The sequence below is a fragment of the Oncorhynchus nerka genome, linkage group LG4 (genome assembly GCF_034236695.1).
Source record: "Oncorhynchus nerka isolate Pitt River linkage group LG4, Oner_Uvic_2.0, whole genome shotgun sequence".
Lineage (NCBI taxonomy): Eukaryota > Metazoa > Chordata > Actinopteri > Salmoniformes > Salmonidae > Oncorhynchus > Oncorhynchus nerka.
The window spans coordinates 99992552-100003579 of NC_088399.1; the positions used below are offsets into that span (position 1 = coordinate 99992552).

Consider the following 11028-nt stretch of genomic DNA (forward strand, 5'->3'; position numbering starts at 1 on the left):
GTAGGTGGCCCCGCAATTTCATTTGGTTTTGCTCCCCCCTCTCCCCCAACCACTAACTCGCCCAATCATGTATATTAAACTAATGCACACCCATCTCATGTGCCCTTACGTAAAACACTCCAACACAACCCACAACCTTAAATATAACCCTATATATTACCACACAGCCTTATACAGTATATAGAGGGGATATTGGAGATATAGAGAGTGGATTATGGAGATATAGAGATATAGAGAGTGGATTATGGAGATATAGAGATATAGAGAGTGGATTATGGAGATATAGAGATATATAGAGAGTGGATTATGGAGATATAGAGATATAGAGAGTGGATTATGGAGATATAGAGATATATAGAGAGTGGATTATGGAGATATATAGAGAGTGGATTATGGAGATATAGAGATATAGAGAGTGGATTATGGAGATATAGAGATATATAGAGAGTGGATTATGGAGATATATAGAGAGTGGATTATGGAGATATAGAGATATAGAGAGTGGATTATGGAGATATAGAGATTTATAGAGTGGATTATGGAGATATATAGAGAGTGGATTATGGAGATATAGAGATATAGAGAGTGGATTATGGAGATATAGAGATATATAGAGTGGATTATGGAGATATATAGAGTGGATTATGGAGATATAGAGATATAGAGAGTGGATCATGGAGATATAGAGAGTGGATTATGGAGATTTAGAGAGTGGATTATGGAGATTTATAGAGTGGATTATGGAGATATAGAGAGTGGATTATGGAGATTTAGAGATATAGAGAGTGGATTATGGAGATTTATAGAGTGGATTATGGTGATATGGAGAGTGGATTATGGAGATATAGAGATATAGAGAGTGGATTATGGAGATATGGAGATATAGAGAGTGGATTATGGAGATATAGAGAGTGGATTATGGAGATATGGAGATATATAGAGTGGATTATGGAGATATGGAGATATAGAGAGTGGATTATGGAGATATAGAGAGTGGATTATGGAGATATAGAGAGTGGATTATGGAGATATATAGAGTGGATTATGGAGATATGGAGATATAGAGAGTGGATTATGGAGATATATAGAGTGGATTATGGAGATATATAGAGTGGATTATGGAGATATAGAGAGTGGATTATGGAGATTTATAGAGTGGATTATGGAGATATGGAGATATAGAGAGTGGATTATGGAGAGTGGATTATGGAGATATAGAGATTGGATTATGGAGATATATAGAGTGGATTATGGAGATTTATAGAGTGGATTATGGAGATATGGAGATATAGAGAGTGGATTATGGAGAGTGGATTATGGAGATATAGAGAGTGGATTATGGAGATATAGAGAGTGGATTATGGAGATATAGAGAGTGGATTATGGAGATATTGAGATATAGAGAGTGGATTATGGAGATATAGAGAGTGGATTATGGAGATATAGAGAGTGGATTATGGAGATTTATAGAGTGGATTATGGAGATTTATAGAGTGGATTATGGAGATATAGAGAGTGGATTATGGAGATATGGATAGTGGATTATGGAGATATAGAGAGTGGATTATGGAGATATAGAGAGTGGATTATGGAGATATAGAGATATAGAGAGTGGATTATGGAGATATAGAGATATAGAGAGTGGATTATGGAGATATGGAGATATAGAGAGTGGATTATGGAGATATAGAGAGTGGATTATGGAGATATATAGAGTGGATTATGGAGATATATAGAGTGGATTATGGAGATATAGAGAGTGGATTATGGAGATTTATAGAGTGGATTATGGAGATATGGAGATATAGAGAGTGGATTATGGAGAGTGGATTATGGAGATATAGAGATTGGATTATGGAGATATATAGAGTGGATTATGGAGATTTATAGAGTGGATTATGGAGATATGGAGATATAGAGAGTGGATTATGGAGAGTGGATTATGGAGATATAGAGAGTGGATTATGGAGATATTGAGATATAGAGAGTGGATTATGGAGATATAGAGAGTGGATTATGGAGATATAGAGAGTGGATTATGGAGATATAGAGATATAGAGAGTGGATTATGGAGATATAGAGATATAGAGAGTGGATTATGGAGATATGGAGATATAGAGAGTGGATTATGGAGATATAGAGAGTGGATTATGGAGATATGGAGATATATAGAGTGGATTATGGAGATATAGAGAGTGGATTATGGAGATTTATAGAGTGGATTATGGAGATATACAGAGTGGATTATGGAGATTTATAGAGTGGATTATGGAGATATAGAGAGTGGATTATGGAGATATATAGAGTGGATTATGGAGATATGGAGATATATAGAGTGGATTATGGAGATATAGAGAGTGGATTATGGAGATTTATAGAGTGGATTATGGAGATATAGAGAGTGTATTATGGAGATATAGAGATATAGAGAGTGGATTATGGAGATATGGAGATATAGAGAGTGGATTATGGAGATTTATAGAGTGGATTATGGAGATATAGAGAGTGGATTATGGAGATATGGAGATATATAGAGTGGATTATGGAGATATGGATATATAGAGAGTGGATTATGGAGATATAGAGAGTGGATTATGGAGATATAGAGAGTGGATTATGGAGATATAGAGAGTGGATTATGGAGATATATAGAGAGTGGATTATGGAGATATAGAGAGTGGATTATGGAAATATAGAGAGTGGATTATGGAGATATAGAAAGTGGATTATGGAGATTTAGAAAGTGGATTATGGAGATATAGAGAGTGGATTATGGTGATATGGAGAGTCGATTATGGAGATAATTAGTCGATTATGGAGAAATATAGAGTGGATTATGGACATATAGAGAGTGGATTATAGAGAGTGGATTATGGAGATATATAGAGTGGATTATGGAGATATTGAGATATAGAGAGTGGATTATGGAGATATAGAGAGTGGATTATGGAGATATATAGAGTGGATTATGGAGATATTGAGATATAGAGAGTGGATTATGGAGATATATAGAGTGGATATTGTAGATATAGAGTGTATTATGGAGATATATATAAAGTAGATTATGGAGATATAGAAAGTGGATTATGGAGATTTAGAAAGTGGATTATGGAGATATGGAGAGTGGATTATGGAGATATAGAGAGTAGATTATGGAGATATCGAGAGTGGATTATGGTGATATGGAGATATATATAGTGGATTATGGAGATATAGAGAGTGGATTATGGAGATTTATAGAGTGGATTTTGGTGATATGGAGATATTTTGAGTTGATTATGGAGATATATAGAGTCGATTATGGAGAAATATAGAGTGGATTATGGACATATAGAGATATAGAGAGTGGATTATGGAGATATGGAGATATATAGAGTGGATTATGGAGATATGGAGATATATAGAGTGGATTATGGAGATACTCAGATTTTAAAAAATAGTTTTAATCCTCATCAATCTACACACAATATAACATAATGACAAAGCAAAAACAGGTTTTTTGAACATTTGCAAATGTATTACCAATACAAAACAGAAATAACTTATTTACATAAGTATTCAGACCCTTTGCTATGAGACTCAATATTGAGCTCAGGTGCATTCGATTTCAATTGATCATCCCCCTTGAGATGTTTCCACAACTTGATTGGAGTCCATCTGTGGTAAATTCAATTGATTGGACATGATGTGGAAAGGCACACACCTGTATATATAAGGTCCCACAGTTGACAGTGTCAGAGAAAAAACCATGCCATGAGGTCAAAAGAATTGTCCGTAGAGCTCCGAGACAGGATTGTGTCGGGGCACAGATCTGAATGCCAGCGTCACGTCTGGAGGAAACCTGGCACCATCCCTATACGGCATGGTGGTAGCATCATGCTGTGGGGATGTTTTTCAGCAGCAGGGACTTAGAGACTAGTCAGGATCGAGGGAAAGCTGAACGGAGCAAAGTACAGAGAGATCCTTGCTCAGGACCTCAGACTGGGGTGAAGGTTCACCTGCCAACAGGACAACGACCCTAGAACACAGCTAAGACAACGCAGGAGTGGCTTCAGGACAAGTCTCTGAATGTCTTTGAGTGGCCCAGTCAGAGCCCGGACTTGAACCCGATCGAACATCTCTGGAGAGACCTGAAAATAGCTGTGTAGCGACGCTCCCCATCCAACCTGACAGAGCTTGAGAGGATCTGCAGAGAAGAATGGTAGAAACTCCCCAAATACAGGTGTGCCAAGCTTTTAGCGTCAAACCCAAGAAGACTCGAAGCTGTAATCGCTGCCAAAGGTGCTTCAACGAAGTACTGAGTAAAGGGTCTGAATACTTATGTAATTAAATGAATTTAATTAAATGAGCAAAAATGTCTTAACCTGTTTTTGCTTTGTCAGTATTATCAAGGCGAGACCCATATGCAGATGGTTACCGTCGTGTTTATTCATCCAAAGGGACTGAGGCAAGAGACTGGTCATGGACAGGTCAAAAGGTCAAAACCAGATCACAGTCCAATAGGTTCCAAAGGGCAGGCATATTCAAGGTCAGGGAAGGCAGATTCAAGGTCAGGGAAGGCAGATTCAAGGTCAGGGAAGGCAGATTCAAGGTCAGGGAAGGCAGATTCAAGGTCGGGGAAGGCAGATTCAAGGTCAGGGAAGTCAGATTCAAGGCCAGGGAAGGCAGATTCAAGGTCAGGGAAGGCAGATTCAGGGTCAGGGCAGGCAGATTCAAGGTCAGGGAAGGCAGATTCAAGGTCAGGGAAGGCAGATTCAAGGTCGGGGAAGGCAGATTCAAGGTCAGGGAAGGCAGATTCAAGGTCAGGGAAGGCAGATTCAAGGTCAGGGCAGACAGATTCAAGGTCGGGGCAGACCGATTCAAGGTCGGGGCAGAACGATTCAAGGTCGGGGCAGACAGATTCACGGTCAGGGAAGACAGATTCAAGGTCGGGGCAGACAGATTCACGGTCGGGGCAGACAGATTCAAGGTCGGGGCAGACAGATTCACGGTCAGGGCAGACAGATTCAATGTCGGGGCAGACAGATTCAAGGTCAGGGCAGGATGATCAGACAGGAGGGAAAGTAGTCCAGAGTCAGGCAGGAGTCAAAACCAGGAAGACAATTAAAAACAGAATAGAAAAGGAGTCCGGGGAAAAACACGCTGGTTGATTTGACTAAACATACAGGACAAACTGGCACAGAGAGACAGGAAACACAGGGATAAATACACTGGTACAGAGAGACAGGAAACACAGGGATAAATACACTGGTACAGAGAGACAGGAAACACAGGGATAAATACACTGGTACAGAGAGACAGGAAACACAGGGATAAATACACTGGTACAGAGAGACAGGAAACACAGGGATAAATACACTGGTACAGTGAGACAGGAAACACAGGGATAAATACACTGGTACAGAGAGACAGGAAACACAGGGATAAATACACTGGTACAGAGAGACAGGAAACACAGGGATAAATACACTGGTACAGAGAGACAGGGATAAATACACTGGTACAGAGAGACAGGAAACACAGGGATAAATACACTGGTACAGAGAGACAGGGATAAATACACTGGCACAGAGAGACAGGAAACACAGGGATAAATACACTGGGACAGAGAGACAGGAAACACAGGGATAAATACACTGGTACAGAGAGACAGGAAACACAGGGATAAATACACTGGTACAGAGAGACAGGAAACACAGGGATACATACACTGGTACAGAGAGACAGGGATAAATACACTGGTACAGAGAGACAGGAAACACAGGGATAAATACACTGGTACAGAGAGACAGGAAACACAGGGATAAATACACTGGTACAGAGAGACAGGAAACACATGGATAAATACACTGGTACAGAGAGACAGGAAACACAGGGATAAATACACTGGTACAGAGAGACAGGAAACACAGGGATAAATACTGGTACAGAGAGACAGGAAACACAGGGATAAATACACTGGTACAGAGAGACAGGAAACACAGGGATAAATACACTGGTACAGAGAGACAGGAAACACAGGGATAAATACACTGGGGATAATAAGCGACACCTGGAGGGGGAGGAGACAAGAATCACAAGAACAGGTGAGACAGATCAGGGAGTGACAATTATAGGGTATATATAGTGTAGGGTATATATAGTGTAGGGTATATATAGTGTAGGGTATATATAGTGTAGGTTATATATATAGTGTAGGGTATATATAGTGTAGGGTATATATATATATATATATATATATATATATATATAGTGTAGGGTATATATAGTGTAGGGTATATATAGTGTTGGGTGTATATATAGTGTTGGGTGTATATATAGTGTAGGGTATGTATAGTGTAGGGTATATATAGTGTAGGGTATATATAGTGTAGGGTATATATAGTGTTGGGTGTATATATAGTGTAGTATATATAGTGTAGGGTATATATAGTGTAGGGTATATATAGTGTTGGGTGTATATATAGTGTTGGGTGTATATATAGTGTTGGGTGTATATATAGTGTTGGGTGTATATATAGTGTAGGGTATGTATAGTGTAGGGTATATATAGTGTAGGGTATATATATATATATATATAGTGTAGGGTATATATAGTGTAGGGTATATATAGTGTAGGGTATATATAGTGTAGGGTATATATAGTGTTGGGTGTATATATAGTGTTGGGTGTATATATAGTGTAGGGTATATATAGTGTAGGGTATATATAGTGTAGGGTATATATATATATATATATATAGTGTAGGGTATATATAGTGTAGGTATATATATATATATATATAGTGTAGGGTATATATAGTGTTGGGTGTATATATAGTGTTGGGTGTATATATAGTGTAGGGTATATATAGTGTAGGGTATATATATAGTGTAGGGTATATATAGTGTTGGGTATGTATAGTGTTGGGTGTATATATAGTGTACGGTATATATAGTGTAGGGTATATATAGTGTAGGGTATATATAGTGTTGGGTGTATATATAGTGTTGGGTGTATATATAGTGTTGGGTGTATATATAGTGTAGGGTATGTATAGTGTAGGGTATATATAGTGTAGGGTATATATATATATATATATAGTGTAGGGTATATATAGTGTCGGGTGTATATATAGTGTTGGGTGTATATATAGTGTATATATAGGGTATATATATATAGTGTAGGGTATATATAGTGTTGGGTATGTATAGTGTTGGGTGTATATATAGTGTACGGTGTATATATAGTGTAGGGTATATATATATAGTGTAGGGTATATATATATATATATAGTGTAGGGTATATATAGTGTAGGGTATATATATATATATAGTGTAGGGTATATATAGTGTAGGGTATATATATAGTGTAGGGTATAGGTATATATATATATATTGTAGGGTATAGGGTATATATAGTGTAGGGTATATATATAGTGTAGGGTATATATAGTGTATAGGTATATATATATATATATATATATATATATAGTGTAGGGTATATATAGTGTAGGGTTTATATAGTGTAGGGTATATATAGTGTAGGGTATATATAGTGTAGGGTTTATATAGTGTAGAGTATATATCGTGTTGGGTATATATAGTGTAGGGTATATATAGTGTAGGTATATATAGTGTTGGGTTATATATAGTGTAGAGTATATATAGTGTAGGGTATATATAGTGTAGGGTATATATATATATATATATATATATATATATATATATATAGTGTAGTATATATAGTGTAGGGTATATATAGTGTAGTATATATAGTGTAGGGTATATATAGTGTAGGGTATATATAGTGTAGTATATATAGTGTAGGGTATATATAGTGTAGGGTATATATATATATATATATAGTGTAGTATATATAGTGTAGGGTATATATAGTGTAGGGTATATATAGTGTAGGGTATATATAGTGTAGGGTATATAGTGTAGGGTATATATAGTGTAGGGTATATATAGTGTAGGGTATATATATATATATATAGTGTAGGGTATATATAGTGTAGGGTATATATAGTGTAGGGTATATATATAGTGTAGGGTATATATAGTGTAGTATATATAGTGTAGTATATATAGTGTAGGGTATATATAGTGTAGGGTATATATAGTGTAGGGTATATATAGTGTAGGGTATATATAGTGTAGTATATATAGTGTAGTATATATAGTGTAGGGTATATATAGTGTAGGGTATATATAGTGTAGGGTATATATAGTGTAGGGTACATATAGTGTAGGGTATATATAGTGTAGGGTATATATAGTGTAGGGTATATATATATATATATATATATATATATATAGTGTAGTGTATATATAGTGTAGGGTATATATATATATAGTGTAGTGTATATATAGTGTAGGGTATATATAGTGTAGGGTATATATAGTGTAGGGTATATATAGTGTAGTATATATAGTGTAGGGTATATATAGTGTAGTATATATAGTGTAGGGTATATATAGTGTAGGGTATATATAGTGTAGGGTATATATATATATATATATAGTGTAGGGTATATATAGTGTTGGGTGTATATATAGTGTTGGGTGTATATATAGTGTAGGGTATATATAGTGTAGGGTATATATATAGTGTAGGGTATATATAGTGTTGGGTATGTATAGTGTTGGGTGTATATATAGTGTACGGTATATATAGTGTAGGTATATATAGTGTAGGGTATATATAGTGTTGGGTGTATATATAGTGTTGGGTGTATATATAGTGTTGGGTGTATATATAGTGTAGGGTATGTATAGTGTAGGGTATATATAGTGTAGGGTATATATATATATATATAGTGTAGGGTATATATAGTGTTGGGTGTATATATAGTGTTGGGTGTATATATAGTGTAGGGTATATATAGTGTAGGGTATATATATATAGTGTAGGGTATATATAGTGTTGGGTATGTATAGTATTGGGTGTATATATAGTGTACGGTGTATATATAGTGTAGGGTATATATATATAGTGTAGGGTATATATATATATATATAGTGTAGGGTATATATAGTGTAGGGTATATATATATAGTGTAGGGTATATATAGTGTAGGGTATATATATAGTGTAGGGTATAGGTATATATATATATATTGTAGGGTATAGGGTATATATAGTGTAGGGTATATATATAGTGTAGGGTATATATAGTGTAGGGTATATATATATATATATATATATATATATATAGTGTAGGGTATATATAGTGTAGGGTATATATAGTGTAGGGTATATATAGTGTAGGGTATATATAGTGTAGGGTTTATATAGTGTAGAGTATATATCGTGTTGGGTATATATAGTGTAGGGTATATATAGTGTAGGGTATATATAGTGTAGGTATATATAGTGTAGGGTTTATATAGTGTAGAGTATATATCGTGTTGGGTATATATAGTTTAGGGTATATATAGTGTAGGGTATATATATATATATATATAGTGTAGTATATATAGTGTAGGGTATATATAGTGTAGTATATATAGTGTAGGGTATATATAGTGTAGGGTATATATAGTGTAGTATATATAGTGTAGGGTATATATAGTGTAGGGTATATATATATATATATAGTGTAGTATATATAGTGTAGGGTATATATAGTGTAGGGTATATATATATATATATATATATATATATATATATATAGTGTAGGGTATATATAGTGTAGGGTATATATAGTGTAGGGTATATAGTGTAGGGTATATATAGTGTAGGGTATATATAGTGTAGGGTATATATATATATATATAGTGTAGGGTATATATAGTGTAGGGTATATATAGTGTAGGGTATATATAGTGTAGGGTATATATAGTGTAGTATATATAGTGTAGTATATATAGTGTAGGGTATATATAGTGTAGGGTATATATAGTGTAGGGTATATATAGTGTAGGGTACATATAGTGTAGGGTATATATAGTGTAGGGTATATATAGTGTAGGGTATATATATATATATATATATATAGTGTAGTGTATATATAGTGTAGGGTATATATATATATAGTGTAGTGTATATATAGTGTAGGGTATATATAGTGTAGGGTATATAGTGTAGGGTATATATAGTGTAGTATATGTAGTGTAGTATATATAGTGTAGGGTATATATAGTGTAGGGTATATATAATGTAGGGTATATATAGTGTAGGGTATATATAGTGTAGGGTATATATAGTGTAGTATATATAGTGTAGGGTATATATAGTGTAGTATATATAGTGTAGGGTATATATAGTGTAGGGTATATATAGTGTAGTATATATAGTGTAGGGTATATATAGTGTAGGGTATATATAGTGTAGTATATATAGTGTAGTATATATAGTGTAGGGTATATATAGTGTAGGGTATATATAGTGTAGGGTATATATAGTGTAGTATATATAGTGTAGGGTATATATAGTGTAGGGTATATATAGTGTAGGGTATATATAGTGTAGTATATATAGTGTAGGGTATATATAGTGTAGTATATATAGTGTAGTATATATAGTGTAGTATATATAGTGTAGTATATATAGTGTAGGGTATATATAGTGTAGGGTATATATAGTGTAGGGTATATATATATATATTAATCATGTGAATGTCTAATGTTGTAAATAATAGATCATTCAACCTGACCTAACGAGGTTGTGGTTCTAATTAATTCCACCCACCTGTCGTCCCAGGTCTAAATCAGTCCCTGATTAGTGGGGAATCGCCCACCTGGTGTCCCAGGTCTAAATCAGTCCCTGATTAGTGGGGAATCACCCACCTGGTGTCCCAGGTCTAAATCAGTCCCTGATTAGTGGGGAATCGCCCACCTGGTGTCCCAGGTCTAAATCAGGCCCTAATTAGTGGGGAATCACCCACCTGGTGTCCCAGGTCTAAATCAGTCCCTGATTAGTGGGGAATCGCCCACCTGGTGTCCCAGGTCTAAATCAGGCCCTAATTAGTGGGGAATCGCCCACCTGGTGTCCCAGGTCTAAATCAGTCCCTGATTAGAGGGGAATCGCCCACCTGGTGTC

The 11028-nt window shown here is 35.3% G+C and overlaps 1 protein-coding gene across 1 annotated transcript in view; it reads left to right on the top strand.

The window, feature by feature from the left end:
• LOC115127591 (CUB and sushi domain-containing protein 2-like) overlaps nucleotides 1-11028 on the top strand; it is a 967797-nt gene that overhangs the window by 670709 nt on the left and 286060 nt on the right.